Raw genomic sequence first — 19147 nt, forward strand, 5'->3', positions numbered from 1 at the left:
TTATAGAAGCAAGTGAGGTGAAGAAACAACTGTAGTAGCTGCTGGAACAAGGTGTTATTCAACTGAGTACATCACCATGTGGGTCACCCATGATCATTATGTTGAAGAAGGATGGGACTTGGCGGATGTGTTTAGATTACCGGGCATTGAAAAAAATCACACTCAAGAACATATATCCCCTGCCCAAGATAAATGATTTGCTGGATTAGTTGCAAGAAAAAAAATACTTCACCAAGCTGGAATTGAAGTCTAGATATCACCAAGTTCGAGTTAAAGAAGAAGATACCTGGAAAACCACCTTCAAAACTAGACAAGGTTTGTATGAGTGGTTAGTCATGCCATTTGGCCTATGTAATGTACCAACTACATTTATAACATTAGTGAATTATGTATGTTCCCTTTTATAGATTCATTTATTATTGTCTATTTGGATGATATACTACTATATAGTGCTACATAGGAGGAACATATTTCACATTTGATGTAGGTGTTGGAAACATTGAAGAAGCACCAACTACTAGAAAATCTCAAGAAGTGTGAGTTTGCACAACAATATTTGGTGTATCTAGGGTATGTGATAGGTTGAGGAGAGCTAAATATATATCCTTCCAGGATGGAGGTCATCATGAAATGGCTGGTTACTACTAATGTTTTTGAGGTCAGGAGTTTCAGTGGGGAAACACAGTACCTGAGGAAATTCATAGCCTCATTTTTAGTGGTAGAAGCACCACGCCATGCCATACCAACAAGTGGCAAGAGTTCCTAGTGGGGAAAAGGTCAACAAAGGGCTTTTGGGGAGCTAAAGAAGAAGATTAGTCAAGCACCAGTTATGGAAATACCAAACTTGCAACGACCTTTTGAAGTGGAGACAAATGTGAGGGGGTATGCTATGGGAGTTGTCTTGATGTAGGGAGGAAGGCTTGTATGCTACTATTCTGAAGTATTTCATGGGGAAGTCCTTAGCTACCCTACCTAAGACGAAGGAGCTTTATGCCATGGTGCAAGCTGTGACGAAGTGGAAGAATTATCTGATGGGAAAGGAGACATTAATCCACCCAGATCACCAACCATTGTAGTACTTGTATGCCAAGAGTAAGCTACAATGGACTAGGAATTACAAGTGGATGGGATTTTTACAAGATTTTCATTTGGTGATCAAGTATAAGAAGGGAAGCACAAAAAATTTGGGCAACATGCTTAAAAGGCCACACCATGCCACCCACATCAAAGATTAAAACTTTGGGGACTCTTATGCACATGGATCCATTCACCCATGATGCATACAAGGAATCATATTCATATGATGAGGACTTCAAGGAGGTGTATCAACAGTTGTAGAGTCGGAGTCCTATGCATGATGGCGAAAACACTATTGACTACCATCTCTAGGATGGGTTACTCTATAGGGTTGATAACCTATGTGATCCCAAAGGTTAGTGATTGCATTTGATTAGAGAGGCTCACACTTCCAATATTGCAAGACACTTTGGTGTAGGGAAGACCATGGCTAACTTGAAAATCTATGTGTATTGTTCCAATATGCAAGAGCAGGTAGCTAGGCTCATAAGATGATGCATGATTTGTTGTACCAGCAAGCTTAGCAACATAAAACATGGTCTATATAATCCCTTACATGTACTTACTCGTCCTTGTGAAATCATTTCCATGGAATTTGTGGGAGGTTTGCTGACAACCAAGAAAGGGCATGACTACATGTTCATGGTAGTTGACAGGTTCAATAAGATGTGCATTCTGATGCCCTATGAAAAGACCATTAGTGGGAAAGAAGCAAAAAAATTGTTCTTTGGATATGTTTGGGTGCACTTTGTGATACCAAGGAGCATCATTTAGACATGGATACAAGATTTCTCAATGCATTCTGAACTACATTTTGGGAGAAGATGGACACGAAGTTGAAGAGATCTACAACATTCCATCTAATATAGATAGATGGGAAGAAAAAAGTAGTCAACATGAATTTGGTGAAACTCCTAAGGGGATACAACCAGAAGCATTCGAAGACTTGGGATGAAAATCTGGTATATATACAACATTCTTACAATAGAGAAGTCCACAGTTCTATAGGAAAGTCTCCATTTGAATTTTTTTTTTGGATATTTTCCACTTTCACCATTGGACATTGCATATTTGAAGCAATGAGGAGTGAGGGAAGATCTTACAGGAGATGCTTTGAGGGTTGAAAAATTTATAGAGAAGATAAGGAAGATCCATCTACAGGTACAAGAAACATTGCAAAATTCGTAGGAGAAGTATAAGGCCAAGCATGATCAACATATAATAGAGAAATCATTCAAGGTGGGAGACAAATTATGGTTACAGTTGAACAAGGAGAGGCTGTAGGGTCTTGGTAAGAAAATCAAGGTTCTAAGGTATGGTCCCTTTGAGATACTGGAAAAGGTGGTCGATAATTCCTATCGACTTAGTTTACCACCATATATGCACATTTACTAAATTGTGAATGTAGATAATTTGAAACTCTATGAGCCTTCCATGCTAGACCAGGAAGAGAAACAATTCCTACCTTTTTTGGAGGATTTAGCACCTAGTTTCAATCCCACTTCTTCACCCCTGTGAGCATCACCCGATGCAATGAGTGCTAAGTGAACTATTCAATAATCATGAGAAATTAGTCAGTTATGACTACCTCTCATGGAAATGGTCATACGTTTGAATGACTTACTTAACGCAGTTGAATCCCAAAAATGATATCTAATATAATGCACTGCGTAATCCCCCATACTTAAAATTCAAAAAGAGTCAAGGGATCTCTACTTGAATGGTTCATGAGGCACAATACTTGCTAAGGTTTTGCAAATGGGGTAGCAAGCTAAGTGGGCTTGATTGTGGGAAAAAACTCCACAGTTAAGCGCGCTTGAGCCAGAGGAGTTCTGGGATGGGTGACCTCCTGGGAAGTCCTGGTTACCGGGTGCAAGCCCCGGAAGTGATGATTGATGCTATGTGATTCGTTCTCCACATTTCACTAGTTTCAATCCCACTTCTTCACCCCTGTGAGCATCACCCGATGCAATGAGTGCTAAGTGAACTATTCAATAATCATGAGAAATTAGTCAGTTATGACTACCTCTCATGGAAATGGTCATATGTTTGAATGACTTACTTAACGCAGTTGAATCCCAAAAATGATATCTAATATAATGCACTGCGTAATCCCCCATACTTAAAAAAGATACAGTTTTGCAGAAGAGGTCCAGAACTACAAGACAAGGAAAGCATGACCTTTGGCATATTGGGTTGAAGTGAAAACTTCCATGCAAAGCTAAATGGTACACAAGAGAGAAGGTGGAGGAAAGATTTCCTCTCCTCATTCAATAGAAGTTTTAGGGCACCAGAAGCCTCTGAAAATGGGGAGTTGTGATTTGGATTGGATCTTTATATTTTTTCATCCATCTCGATGCATTTGGAACGGAAGAAGTGGAGGAATCAGCTCACGGGATCATTTTTACTGACATGACCCAGTTTGGAAAAATGGGGTCTAAAACTTTTCAGGAGCATTTTTGAGAGATCAAACGATGCATTTTGGGGATAAAAATTTGTCGCTTTAGAGCCAGACCATTTCATGTTATTCTACACACAAATATCTTTCCAATGGTGTAAGAGGTGTGTCAATCAAAATACGTAAGAAAAAGTTATTCCACTCAGAAGTTGACCTTCCTGTCTTCACACTTATAGTTTGGGAGGATGTCGTGTCAACCCCCACTATTCATGGAAAAGGTGCTAGCCACATGATTATGATGTAAAAGACTCTAGAAGAGTTTATTTTATAACTCTAGTTAAGAGCTAATGTAGTCAAAATTAACCACTAGTAGGCTATTAATTTGTGTTATAACCGGGCCACTAGGAGGAAGAATAATTTTCCATTCTTTTGAGAGAATTTTGTTCCATAGCTGAGAAAAAATAGCTAGGAGAGACAGGAGGTAGAGAACACAGATAGGATCTGTGCACTGTAGCAGCCCACGGGCCACATGAATTACTTCTTTGTACCTGCATCCATATTTCCAGACAGAGAAGGAGAATGAAGCAACCTCACCTTCTAGGTGGGTTTTCTCCTGAAAGGGTTTCCCAGAGAGCATGTTTTGTTACTTTTGTGTGTGTGTGAGATTATTTTGTTGTTCTCTTGTTTTCTACATAATTTCCATTCACATACATGCACTAATTACAATTAATTGTACAAATATATAATTTTAATGAAACTTAAATAATGTAGAGTCTCATATTTTTAATATAATATTATCAAATCTATTGTGATAGACTGTCCAGTGGAATATCCACGATAGTTTATAGATCACTATTAAAATATAAAATGACATAATACTATAGAACAAAAAACTAGCTAAAATGGTGGTAGCTATTTAAGAACAAAGAGATATGTTGGCTACATGAATTTATGAAACACTATTACAAGAGTAAAAAACAATGGTCTTTCAACATAAATAAAGAACCCTATAGGTCCAAAACCCTAAAACTAGAAGATGAAGCACTAAAATATTTGTGGGTCACAAAGTGGTCAATTGATACATCAACTTCTCGAAGCACAAATTTTGCGAACAATATTTATTTGAGGCTTATATAATACCATTAGAAAGAACTATATAAGGATTAAAAGAATTCATCTAAGGCCACAACATGTAATGGAAGCCTCCAACCTCGAGAATTACCAACAAATCATTATTTAGGGCCTAAAAATGATCCTGAAAGTTTGGGGCTCGAGAATCCATTAAAACCATGAAGAAAAGATAGAGAATAATTGAGGTAATGGAAGAGGTAGGTGTTCATCTATATTAACCTAAATAAGTTTTCTCCCCTTAGGAAGTTCCCTTTTCAAATGGGGAAATTTCTACTAATTTTGGCTCTTCGTGAGTCACTTGATCGTAAAGAAGTTTCCTTGCTCTGATGACTTGATAGAGTTGTATGTTTTGCTGGCAAGTATTCTTTGTATTGGTGCCCATGATCTAATCCATTTTATCCTATTCAATGTATTCATGATTGAGTTATGTGCAGGGACAATTGTGATATAACTTATAAAACTACCCCCCCTAGGGCTCAATAGAAGTGAACAACACCTGCCAAGTTAGTGTGTCAAAAATGGTTTATGGAATTGATCTAGAAAGAAGAAATTGGAGGCTTAAACACTCCCCTATGGTTGTGGCTAAGAAACACTTGGCCAATAACACTGTATTTTCACTCGCTTCAAGCAACATTTAGCTAACAACACCCTAGTGCCTTTGAGTTGGAGCAACAAAGTGTAGTTTTGCATGGGTAAGGATTGATCAAGTCATATTTGATCACTTAGAGCGTATAATTATCAAAGGACCGAACACAGTCAAGAAAGTATCTACATTTAATGTGATCACTCCTTCAGAAATCTATAAAAGCAAGCCATCCATATATCACAAAGGAGGAAAAAAAAATTATAATGTTGGAATGCTACAGGAAGACTAACCTATAGTCTAATTATATGATAAGCTTGCACAAACAGTTTCAAAGATAAGTGAGTGTTGGTGCGGAGGCGGCACAGACGAAGTCTACAAGAGCATGAATTATACAATTTCTTAGTACAATACAAATTTAAAATATTTCCCCAATTCATTCATGTTTTTCGTTGATATTTACATGCTTCTTTTGGATATATTTATATGCTTGTACTAATTTTTGTTATAGGAAATAGTAGTTTTTTGGCTTCTCGATTGTGTGCAAGGATCTAAAAGTGGGAGTAGGAGTTGAGATCTTCAAGAGATCTGTTTAAAGCTTTAAGGACCAACTAGATTTTCTTCCTTTTCATAGGAAATATAAACCTCTCACTTTATTTGTAATTTGTAATTTTCATTCTTGGGATAGTTTGATTTGTGTTGTATTTTGTTTTATTTCCATACCCTCCATGTCAACAAACCTTGGGAAAATATGCTAGATCTAAAGTAACTCATTACTATGAGAGAAATTTATCCTTAAACAAATTTCTTGACTATCTTTGAGGTTCCCAATAGAGGTGGAAAATATGGCCAAACAAGCTCCACATTAAATACTAGGTTCAAGCCAATGAAAGGTGGAATACTCAATTCAAAAGAATTTCACCCACATCCTTTTTGATTTGATAGGGCCCATATTAGAGTGGCTTGAGATTCCCATGAGGCATTATTTTTGTGAATTCGATCACACCTTATCATCAACATGAAACTTGTAGAACCTAATGTTGGTCGTATTGAATCTTGTACTTGCCATTGGCATTCCATAGGATATGATGAACTTTTTGTTGGAGGTTCTGGATTAGTTTAACAAATTTAGCCTCTATATCTTCCTTGACCTAAACATGAGAGGAATATGATAGTGTACTATAGTCTAGGAATCATAGTGTTTTCTTATCTTAATATTCCATTTCTGAGGGTTGTTTGTGAATTTTAGCCTATAAATCACAAGGTGTCATAGTATAAAGGTTTCTATACGAAAGGGTTTGTGTGTGTCTTAGGATTTCATCCCCATTGTAAAGGTTCATGTCATAAAGGGGTATTTGAACCTGAAGTTGAATTTTGTAAAAGTATAATATCTAAATCCATGTGAGGGTTATAAGGTCATAAGTTCAAATGTGTAATCATGAATGGAAAAGGAATCATTTAGGGATCAAGGGGTCATTTCAACTAGTTGGAATCATTATGGGACTGGTTAGTGGTATTTACTTCTCATCATTGGTATCATTAGTGAAGGATATCCTTATGTCACCTCACTCTTCCTCCATTCAATCATTCACCCTCATGACATGAAACAGGGAATATGGAGGCATTAATTTCAAATTTATTTTGAAGATGGAATCATTCCTAATCCATTGCAACCCATGCTTTGAGAAGTTTTGAAAGTTTGCAAAGGGTCAAAAGTTAGTGTTTGGAACTCATGTCGAAGAGGTTGTTGTGTAACCGCTGTGCAAACTGACATGCTACTCAACTGTTGCTCACAAGGTTCAGAGTCTTCACAATGGATCTCTGTTGTTTTGTTACTCATTATCCTCATTTTTCATGTTGTCTGAGATAAGAATATTTCTCCCCAACCATTGTTTTCATTAAAGAATTTGTCAAGTATTGATAGATATCATCTGTGTTTATACTTTCTCCACATTCACTCTGCAAAATTTGTATGTTGTTGGTCATTATTTGAAATATACATTTCATACCTCAGAGGATTTTTGTAATGCGTTTGATCTCAAATTTAACCTAAGACTCAGTTTACACCATTGGAAACCGGGCATAACCTCTTAGCTAAAGTTTTCCATTTTTTTGGCACGTATTTCACATGTAAATCATTGTTCTGGTATGTATTTATGGCATATAAGGTTGTCGGTATTGTTTTTCCCAAAACTCAACGTCATTTCCATCTCATTGAAACTGCTGTCAATTGCCTAAATTGCAATTTTTGATCATGTTGTCACTCGCTTACCTATTCATCGTGTTGTCACTTAATCCCTGTGAATTGCGTCGTCGCTTAATCCTCTGTCCACATACATTTTTTTTACATAGAATTATATTGAAAAGGTGTTTAGCAGTCTACATACTTAAATGGAAAATACTAGGAACAGAAGGAAAACCAAGGTAGGAGAAGTGGTATGATTTCAACCCAGGAGTTTGGAGATGATCAATGCTAACACAACTATTCAAGTAGCATTTGAAAAAATGGTCTATATAGTGTTTTGTGAGAAAATTCAAACCTATGATTATCACTTTCAAATGGCCAATCTATTTTTCACTTAGTCTCAAACGCAACCAAGTGAAGTTTGGGGACTTAGAGTTCACAGTTTAAGAGGAAAGCATCTCCCAAGACACAGGGATACCATTACTTGCCGAAAGTTGGTTTAATGGCATGAAACTTGATGCATCACACTACAAAGACTTTGTTAAACCTGAGTGCAAAGGCAGGTATGGGACTACATTTCCAAGAAATTACCTATTGAACTACCACAACAAACTATTGGAGCTGATACAAGGATACTTCACCTATGAGGGCCGCTTCAACAGAGTGTGTCAATACCATGTTAGGCTACTCATGCACTTCACTGGAAAAAGGAGCCTTAACTTACCTCACTACCTATTCAAAATCTTGGGAAAAATGGAAAAAAAGGTTTAGTCCAAGGGAGAAAAACATTTCCCAATTTGTTCCACTTTTCACTAATTAAATTATTGGTCTTGAATGCATTAGAGGAGAGGAAGATGTCTCAAGATGCTTTATTTCAGCCTTAGGTTTGCCGACCCATTCAGACAATTATAAAACTCAAGAAGACCTTCCCTTAGTGGGAACCCATGAAGAAGCAACTGAAACTAAAGAATCTATCAGTAGACCTGAATTTGAAAAGACAAAAAAATCATTGAATGGCAAGAGAGCAGTAGATAAAGGGAAACGTGATATGCCACAAGTTGCCCAAGAAGAAACACAATTTCTCCACAGACCAAGAACCAAGTCAGCTACAAAGAAGATGAATGACGAACCATCTTGTAAGAAGAAAATTGATCCATATGATGATGCACTAGAGAAATTAGAGGAAGGTGTTGAAGAATTTTGAGAAGATAGCCAAGAGGCTCCCATGAAGGACAAGGATCTAAAAATCATAGAGCTACATGATAGCCTTGACAAATCTCATCTCATCGTGGCCTTTTTACAGAAGGAAAACATGGAGCTTAGACACAAATTAGTCAAGGCAGCCACATATAGTGAAGGTGAATCATCCAGGAAGCCTTCTAAACCTACAACCGAAGATAAAGGCAAGCAAGTGATTGAGGTGGAAGAGTTAAATGTGCCAGAACAGTCAAGGAGAACTAGGACAAGATCAATAACTAAGAGGGAAGAAAAGATGAAAGAGACCCTTCCAGCAATAGAAAATGCAAAGTTTGATGAATGGAAAGAGTATCATAAATTGTTTGAGCAAATTTAGGAGTGCCAACATCAGGTTGATGAGGTCGTAGAAAGGAATGAACTTTACAAAGAGGAACTCTATTCTGAAGTGTTGGAAGCTCTTGACATAGTTGATAATGCCAAGGTAGTTTTGAAATGGACTCTACCTTTACACAGATAGATAAAGAGATACTACACAAGGAATTTGATCATGAGAAGAAGGATAAGACTGATGAAACAAAAGTTGGCTAGAACTAGAAGACAACTCCATAAAACCAAATAGTCATCCAAGCAAGCCGAGAAGTCATCTAGCAAGAAGGCCATGGTTACAAAGAAATCCAAGCAAGAAAAATCGTCTTCTATCAAGAAGAAGAGGAGGTAGCCTTGGAATCTTGGCTGAGGCTTCCCAAAAATGAGGTGGCATAAGGAGGTCTTGTTCATGTTGGCATTTTTGGAAGTTTTTGAAGTTATATGTTCTATTTTTTTTGTTGAAGGCTAAATCCATATGACTAAGGGCTTGTTATGTAGTGACATAATGTCATAGTTTTGTGAAAATATGGATATTTTGGTAGGTTGGAAGTATGCTAGGTGCTATAAGGTTGAATGAGGTAGTTTACTAGTCAATACAATCAGTTTGGACCGGGAGTTGTCAATACAGGTTCAAAATTTCACATCTGTTGCGCAAGTGGGGATCGGTTAGTTGGGAGGTCTACAAATATGGAAAGGGTATTTCAAAAGGTTCTACACCAACACAAAATCATCTCAAGCACACCCATTAGCTCATATTTATCGAGAACAACCTGCAACCATGCTAAGTTGGAAACCTATTTCACACTGCTCCGCAAGTTAATCAGTTATGGCTATTTTTAAAAACTTCTATTTTGGGACATTCTAGAAGTGTTTTTAGTGGTCGGATAAGCATGGATAAGTTAGTTTCGTTTATAAGTCTAGACATGATGCTTCTAAATTATGATAACTTATATATGGTAGGTTCCTGTTTTTCTACAAATACATTGTATCTAGCCTATTATACTTATGTGCAATGAATTTGACCACCTAGAGTGGTAATTTCGAATTCCTTATTGTATTTAATGATGAAAAAACATGTAAAAAGGGTTTGGGTTGAGAGTGTCAGAGGCTAGTTTACGTTTCTGCAAGTATTGTATTATTTTTGCTGAATAAACTGAAGAAGGTAGGTGCATATTTACATTGTGATACATGTGTCTGGCTTATTGGTATCTTGTTCCTATTGTTGAACCATATATTTTATTTTTAGATGTGTCTATAGTTTTAAATTCATACAGTAAATTTCTTCATGTTCATTTTGAAAAAAATTCTTAGAATTCATAAGCTACTCTGACAAATTCGGATGATCATTATCTATGTATTTTTCTTCCTTGGTAAATTTCAATTCATCCTTGTATGGTTTCTCAGGTTGTAATTATTCTCTTTACTCCTTTTATATTATTACTACAACAAATTTGATTGATTTCCCACAGGTATGTTTTTTTTCCAAGGAAAAAAACGGTAACCTTTTATTAAAAAATTTAATGAAAAGTTACACAAGCAGATGCAATGAAGCATTCCGAAATCTGCCACATGGGCCCGAGTGCTTTCGCACCCCACGCAACGTTAGAAGACTAACGTGCACAAAGAATAGAAAAAAAGAAAGAGAGGAGAGAGAAAAGAAAGGGCAAAAAAGCTGAGAGGCTCACGCTTCAAGCTTTTCTCCCCTTTTTCTTTTCAACCTTGCGCCACTCTCCTTGAGTGGGCTCGATCGAAGCAATGACTAACTGTGATTCTGCATTCTGAATCCCTATTTCTTTATCTGAGTCTGAGTTATCTGATTGGTGGTGCCTTTTGATGCCTCCCATGCTTGGATCCATGCTTGTCATCTCTGCCTGATTTTGGTGAATCTTTGTACTCTTGTTTGTTGCTGTAGTAATTTTTCCGGGATCGGAGAAAAGATGTTCCTGATTGTTTACCGTTGGGATCGCTGCCGCGGTATTCTCCCCTATAGGATCATCGTGTTGTTCAGGTGGGGCGTTAGGCTCCCCCTCATCCTCTATTTCTTCTTCTGGATTCACTGTGCATTGCCAGCCTCTTGGTTTGTGCACTTGCTTCTTATTCCTTCTGTTTTCTTTTTTGTTTTGCGGACAGTTTTTATGTAGATGTCCTGTTTGCTGACAGCCTCGACATCTGAAGGCCGTATTTTCATAGTCAAGAGGCTGTTTCCACTGAGAGTTGTTATGGATCAGGATTATATTATCAGGAAGACCTTCACTGAGATCAACCTCCACACAAATTCTGGCAAAAGTATGAATGCATCTTTCTATTCTTTCCACATCATGCTTGATGAATGAACCTATGGCATTCCCTATTGCTGCAAAAACATTAGGAAACCAGAAATGTAATGGTAGATTATGGAGCCTGACCCACACCGGCATTTTGGACACCACCATAGTGGAGGGGTCAAAACCCAGGAACCAGGGGGTCATGAAGAGACCAGCACTGCCCCAGAACCATGGTCCCTCATGGAGGGCAAAATCTTTTTCCTTAACCGTGTCGAATTTTACAATAAAGAAACCCTTAGAGCACAAATGAATATCACAATTTGGGGTCCATGTGGAGAAAATCCATTGTCTTAAAGCATCTGTTTTAGGCCAAAACCCGTTGAATCTGCATATGACAGCTAGTGAAGCAAGATCAGAGTGAAATTTTTTTACCTCAGGCAAGTCGATTTGCAGAGCAGGGGTCTGTATTCTTTGCTCCACAATGTAGGGACCAGGAAGATCTGGAGTTGGTGATGGCTTGTTTTTGACTTCCCCCTTCCCTTTGACAGCATCTTTAAAAGAACCAATGCCCTTAGGGCCTGAACCAGAGCTTCCTCCTCTCAACCTAGTATTTATAATGATAGTTGAGTCTCGGCCAATGCCATAGTGCTGTAATGTATAATTTTCCTGCAGGATTTTACCTGCATGTATCAAATTTATCAGATTTGATGGAATGCCCAGATCTGCTTGTATTTCGTCTTTTAAATTCTTTATCAGCTGCCCTGTCCAGATTTCCTTGCAAATAGTTTTCCCAAACAGGGTTCTGATGAATATTTGGGTTCGATCTTGTTCTGGATCCTTGAGGGCTAGCTTGGATTTTTTACCCCCTGAAAACTCTGCTATACTCCTGATTGGGCTATCGCTTGTTTGCATAAAGAGCTCGTAGGGCCCTCTATTACAACGCAGCATCGGGGTGGTAAGAGCCCTGATCTGCACTGTAAATGACTCAAAGGACTCCACACCCCGCGGAAATATTTCCTTACTCCTGCCCCATCCGTGATCTACATCTTTTCCAGTTAAGATCCGCCCTAGGACGGTAGATCTACTCCGCATCGCATCGAAAAGGGCTTTGGGAACTGCCTCTCTGGCAAGCCAATGTATATCATTTTCAAGGGCGTACGTATCCAGAAACGACCAGGAAAAGACCTGCTGTTTTGGGATGCAGAACTCCGGGCAGGCGGTTTCTGGTGTCGCCCTCAGATTCGCACCGTAAAAATCCCTCCCTTTAGCAGCTCCAGCCTCGAACCAGAAAAAAGCAGCGAGATCCGAATATCCAGCAGCCAGGTGACTTGCCGATCCGTAGCAGAACAGTTCTTTTGGGGCCGCGGCGACGCAGAAAACCTCCTCTGAAACCCTAGATCCAAAAAACGCCTCCATCGCTCCAGACCGCAACCTTCTGTCCTCCCTTACTCTTCCCACAGGTATGTTAACCTTGCTTCTGTGTGAATTGCACCATATCCCTAATTCATTCAGACCTATAACAACGCTATTACTTTAAGTAGTCCTACCCTTTGCAACGACCTTTAATAAATCGAAATCAAAATCATCCTGACCATCATAACCAACCTAAAATCTAAATCCTATCAGTCATCTAATTGATTGATAGAAGAAAACTAGTGTGAGAGCCCTCTCCAAGGCTAAGGGGTTTGGACCATAGCCTAAAATAGGTTTGTGGTTACCTTTGGGATTTCTATCCTCATCCTGAAAGAATTTGCAGAGTCATAACAAAATCAATCACTGAAGATATAATGGGCATGGGTAGATCAATTGGGGCTAATGGTTGAAACCCCAAACACACCTAAAAAGGACTATCACTAGTAAATACATGGAGTGCTATGTTATAGCTATTTTGAAAATATGGAATGAGTTCATTATATATATATATATATATATATATATATATATGGATTCTTGGAGTTGTATGTGCACAATCATCCTATTGACAATTTTTGTTTGTCCATCTATTTGATGATGAAGGGTGGTTGATTTGTTCAACTTGGTATCCATTAAAGACCATAGCTTGGATTAGAAAACAATGAGGAACTTTCTATATGCCTATCTAGAATAATAATCTATGATATCCCAAAATGAACACAAAAAATATTAAAGAAGAGTTTAGTGGTGCATTCGACTATGATGCTCTTCTCGCATGGTGCCAAATTGGAAATAATAAAGAATTGGTTGAAAACCACAAAGACATAATCATTACCATGCTTGGTGGAGAGAAAATATCACGTGTAATCCATGGAGAATGACCCCCAATGCTTGTTTGGGGTAGGTAGAGGAGTGTACAACTCATGTTTCTTAATGTTTGGTTTAGTGATGGCACAAGTAGTGCATGATCTAATATATCGGTGGTCATCCTATTAAATTTTTGGGTAGTAGGAATACTTTTGAAGTGTTTTTATTGTCTTCTCCACACCAAAGTTACCACCCACTTAACTGTAATTTTCCTTTCAGATCATATTGGGACACTCACTTGAAGGAGCACAAAGGTGACCTAGATATCACAATAGTGCATCTTTGAGTTGAAAGCTTGGAACTTGTTTTCCTACAAGTAATTTTTGGTATGTGGCAGTAAGGTTAGAGTTGTTGTTGTATAATTGTGGCCACCTAAAGGTATCAAAACTATGGTTAGTGCCATAAATGAGTGCCAATTGAGGTATTGTGAAACATGATTGTTTATGTACTTCCTGTACTTGATTTTCAAGTGGAATTGTTGCAAGTATATGACATACTATGAATAAGTCAAGTCTCCTTCCCTATAATATACTTTTTTCTTTATCGTCGTACCTACACAATGGAGTACATCTCCTTGTCATAGGTGGGATATCTCTATACAATATTAGAGAAATTTTCACTGCGACATGCCATCAAATGTATTGGATATGTTAGGATTGTACTGATGTCATGGTCAAAATCATATATCTCAATTGCAAATGGCTATTGTAGGTATGGAAGGGTGAGGCCTAGTGTAGAGTATATGTGGTGTTTTAGATCCTTGACTTATTCATATTATGACTTAGATAATCAAAATGTTTCTTTAGTTCCACCCTTAGTCACTTGACTCAAGGGTTAAGCGACATGAGAGAACCCAATCACAAAGCTTTTGTATAAGTTAACAAGGCCTAAGAAGCTGCAAAGCACTACTAGAGTCATCTTGGTTGGAAAATTTTGAATGACTTGCATCTTTGATGGGTCCACATGTACCCCATGTCCACCTATGATGTATCCTAAAAAATGAATTATTTGCATAACAAATGAGAATTTCTTTAGATCGGCATATAAGTTGTGTCATCATAGGGTGATCAGGATGATTCATGTGGATATTGGTTGCTACCATCCTATTTCACTTGGACCCCCAACACTGTCTCTTTCAGTTTTTTAGTTTCTTAATTGTAGCACAATTTATTATTTTTGGTAGTTTTTCAGGTCCTGAACTTTCAGAGCTGTTTTGAGGCCCTAAACAACGTTTTTAGGGAAAACGGAGAGATGGAAAACCTCTCATATAGATTTTACTCTTTGTTTTCAGCCTAATCTTCAAGATATTCAAAACGAGGTATTATAATTACCAAATGGAGATTGTATGACCAAGTTACGACCTCGGAAATTGATGTATCAATTTACCCAAATGGGGCCTAGAGTATTGGCGCTTCATCTCCTAGGGTTAGGTTTATGGATGTTTAGGGTTTTTTGTCGTTTATAAATAATAAATAGGCCTTTGAGCCTCATTGTAACATAGTTCATAGGCGTGTTTCCACTACATCTCTTCTTACAGATAAGTTACCATTGCCCGAGCATGTTTATTTCCATTATGTTTGTAAGCATATTTCAGTATTCTAATATTAGTGAAATGAAGTGTTATTTCTGCTGCATTTCTGTATTTATGGTTAAATTTGTAATTTTTTTGCGTTCCTGTTTAAGTTCGGATCATAGGACCTACTAAAATTGTTGCGAATGTTTTTCCCATGTTATACTGAAGACGTGGATGCCATCCAAATATAAAACTACAAAAGAGTTTGTGAACAACTATATGATATCATCCATCATCCTCATGAACATTTATGTAACATTACTCAAACCAAAGGGCATGACCAATAACTCAAAAATAATTTCTTTATATTTGAAGGTTGTTTTATATACATTAGTTTGTTCAATTGGAAGTTGGTAGTAGCCTAAGTAGATTAATATTACTAAAGAGATTGCAAGCTTTTAGTTGATAAAGAAGATTGTTAATCCTAGGGATTGGGTATTTGTTATTGATCATGATTTTGTTCATAGCTCTATAATCAATACAAAGTCTCCATGTCCCATCCATCTTCTACACCAGCACAATCAAGATCCCATAAGGTGAGGAGCTTGATTTAATGTGCCCCTCTTGGATAGGTTCATGAATATGAAATTTTATTTCCTCATGCTCCAAGAATGAGCATCCATGTATTGGGAAATTAGGTAAAGGAGCATCACACATCAAGTTAATTGAGTGTTTTAGCTAGTACTGTGAAAGGGAACCCCCATAGGTGAAGTGAAAATATATTTGTATTACAGGTTTCAACCTTGTATAGTTAATTGTCACAAACATATTTTTAGTAAAATAAGAAAATATGCAATGGAAGGCACACACATTAACACATATATTTTCCCTGGGAAACCCAAATCGAGGAAATCAAAAATATTTATTAGTATATATTTTTTACAATATCATCTCGGAGAATAAGGGTAATATTAAAAATAATATCAATTCCAAATTTAAGGATAAGTTGTGGGATGATAAGGAGCTAGAAGGGAAATGGAAGCTAAGGTATTATAAGGAGGTGATCAACCCCACTCTTGCTAACTAGAATTATCTTTTTGTCATGACCAATTCTAAGAATAAGATGAACATTGGGAAGATAAGAACTAATTCTCATGAGCTTCAAAGTGAAACATGGCATTGGTCTATCCCCAAAACACCCTGGTACGAAAACATTTGTAACCTTTGTGATACTAAGAGGGTTGAAAATGATTTTTTTTTTCTCTTAGATTGCCCATCTCTTACTCACATACATTCTCGTTTCCAAAATATTTTCCACACTACCTTCTTGACTTGTTAAGTTAGCAAAACTATAGTGATCTAGGAACACTTCTCTCCATTATTTTTGACCATAGAAATAAAATATTAAAGAGTCTCAATTAATATCTTACTTTCTTAAGGTTTTATAGACCACATTGGTCTTAGTGGAAATTAATCATCATCATCATAATCATCATCATCATTATTACCAATTAACAAGTTAAAAAATAATAAATATTGTAGGTTAATATGTACAAAATTTTATTTGTTGAATTAAATATCTTTTTTCATAGACAAATACAATCGGGATAAACTCATTAACAATTAATTTAAAATTGATTATAACCATAAATTTTATCTAATATATATTAAAAATAGTTAGATGCCTGAAAAATTTAATATAGATACATTTAATTATTATATAATTATTCTAAAAATAAAAACCACTTATTTATGTTACCTATGTATTTATTGGTTATTAGAAAATTTGGTTTCAACGCATGAAAATGAAATGAATTTTAACAAACAAATTAAATTATAGTAATATATATATATATATCTATATATATATCTATATATATATATATATATATATATATATATATATAATTTTACTTAATATCAATAATAAATAAGTGAAAATTATTAATAATATATTAAAATGGTTATTTGTTGAAACCTTCTCACCCTAAAGCATCCCTACTAGCCCTTGGAAGAAATTCATTTACACGGGGGAAAATCTTATTTTTAATCTCGAACCATAAAAACACAAAAAGTACAAGTCAGACTCGAAGAGGAAATTCAACCCCCAAGACCACATATAAATAGGAATCACTTGGAGGCATCAAAACACACACCTTTCTTCTTCATTTGGTTCAATTTTCTCTAAAAATTGCATGTCATAGTTCACACGTGCGAAGGAGAGAGAGACACTTTTGTTGACTAGCATTGACTTTCTGTTATGGATTTTTTTGACCAAATTTGACTCAGGACATTTTGACTTGGCTTGAATACATTCATTTATTATCTTGGAGGCCAATTTTAAGGATACTTTGAGTGAGGATTTCTGGGCATATATTGATTGGTTTGATCACAAGTTTAGTTAGGGTTTTACTTCATACTTTTTCTCTCCTTTGACCAAGAGTTTGACATTGTTTTGACTGGGTTTGAATGAGTAGAAGATGTTGCATTGTTTGTTTAGCTGACCAAATTGTTTGTATCACATTTGAATATTGACCAAGGACTAGTTAGGGTAGATTTGACAGTGGTTAACTTTGAATGTAAGTTTTATATCTGAAGTTTTACAATATTTGACTTTTATACTCATATTTGATTGGATATTGGTTGGTCAAGGCTTTGACCTTTGACTAGTTGTTGATGTGCTTGGACTATGTATCTCTTTGCTAAACATTTGATGACAATCTAATAGAATAAGAATTGGGAAAGGGTTCCCCCTTATGGATTTTTTTCCCTGGTATTTGCCCAAATCTCTATGGCTCTATTGGTTGTCTTCCATTGGGCATTTGGTTTACTGTTTTATCTACAATTTCTTACTCTTATTGGAAGATTGAAGATAATTGGATAAAGTGATTGATATTGAAAGAATAATTTATCTAAGGGATTATTGTAGCATCGAACATTGAAAAACTAACATGGTATCAAAGTTGAGGTATAGACAAGCCCAAGGAAATAAGAGAAATATACCTTTGAATATATATTATTTGCTACTGAAGATTACTTGAATTGGTTATGAATTATACTTCATACTTCAATATTGAGGAGAAGCTAAATGACTCATATAACTATGTTGTTTGGAGAGGTAGGGTTGATTGGACTTTGGAAGAGAAATACCTTCTTTAGCCAATTGATAGATCTCAAACAAAAGGGTCCAATGGTAGAACACATTGAGGACTTAAAAAGATTGAATGTCAAGGTAACATCTATTCCATAGGAGAATATGATAGATTTCTTCATGGGAACTTTAAAGGATAACACTCAACATCGGTTTCACCTTTGGGGACCTAATTCATTGGAAAATGCATTCAGGGTGGCAAGAAATGTTGAAAGCAAAATTATGGAAACAAGGAGGTCTACCACTCACAACTATAAATATGGAAAATTTTCTCCTAAACTCCCACAACCTACGAGGTTTACACCACAAAAAATGGAGGAAGAAATTGAAAAAGGAATTTGTTACAGTTGTGCTAGAAAATACACTAAGGGTCATAAGTGTGCTAAGAAGAAATTATTTTACATAGATTGTGAAGAGGCGGAAGAAAAGGAACAAGAAACATCAAAAGAAGAGGGTATAAAACATGAAACAACCTTAGAGAAAGAAGAAATGAATCACAGAATATCTTGTAATTCGTTGGAAAGAATTACCAATCCTCAAAATATTAAGATAGGAGGATTTATCAAGAAGAAATAGGTAATAGTACTAATTGATTCAAGAAATACCCATAATTTTATTCGTTGTAAGATAGCCAAGGAATTGAATTGTTTTCTATATCCAACACCAGAGTGCCAAGTGATGGTTGCAAATGGAGGAACTATAAATTGGTTAGGGAAGTGTCATAATATCAATCTAATCATGGGGGAATATATATTGAATAGTCCAATTATTTCCATGCCAATAGGTGGTGGTGATGTTGTATTAGGAGTCCAATGGTTACAATATTTAGAGACAAATAGATTTTAATTTTCAAGAAATTTTCTTGAACTTGTTTTGGGAAGGAAAGGGAATTGAATTAAGGGGTATCACAAGAAAACCAGGGAAGATAATAAGCTCTAATGGCATGAAAAATATTTTGAAGAAATGAGAACAAGGTGTAATTGCTAAATTATGCTCACTCGA

Source organism: Pinus tabuliformis, chromosome 1_2 (genome assembly GCF_031772625.1).
Source record: "Pinus tabuliformis cultivar Carrire ecotype Pingquan chromosome 1_2, CPIR1, whole genome shotgun sequence".
Taxonomy (NCBI): domain Eukaryota; kingdom Viridiplantae; phylum Streptophyta; class Pinopsida; order Pinales; family Pinaceae; genus Pinus; species Pinus tabuliformis.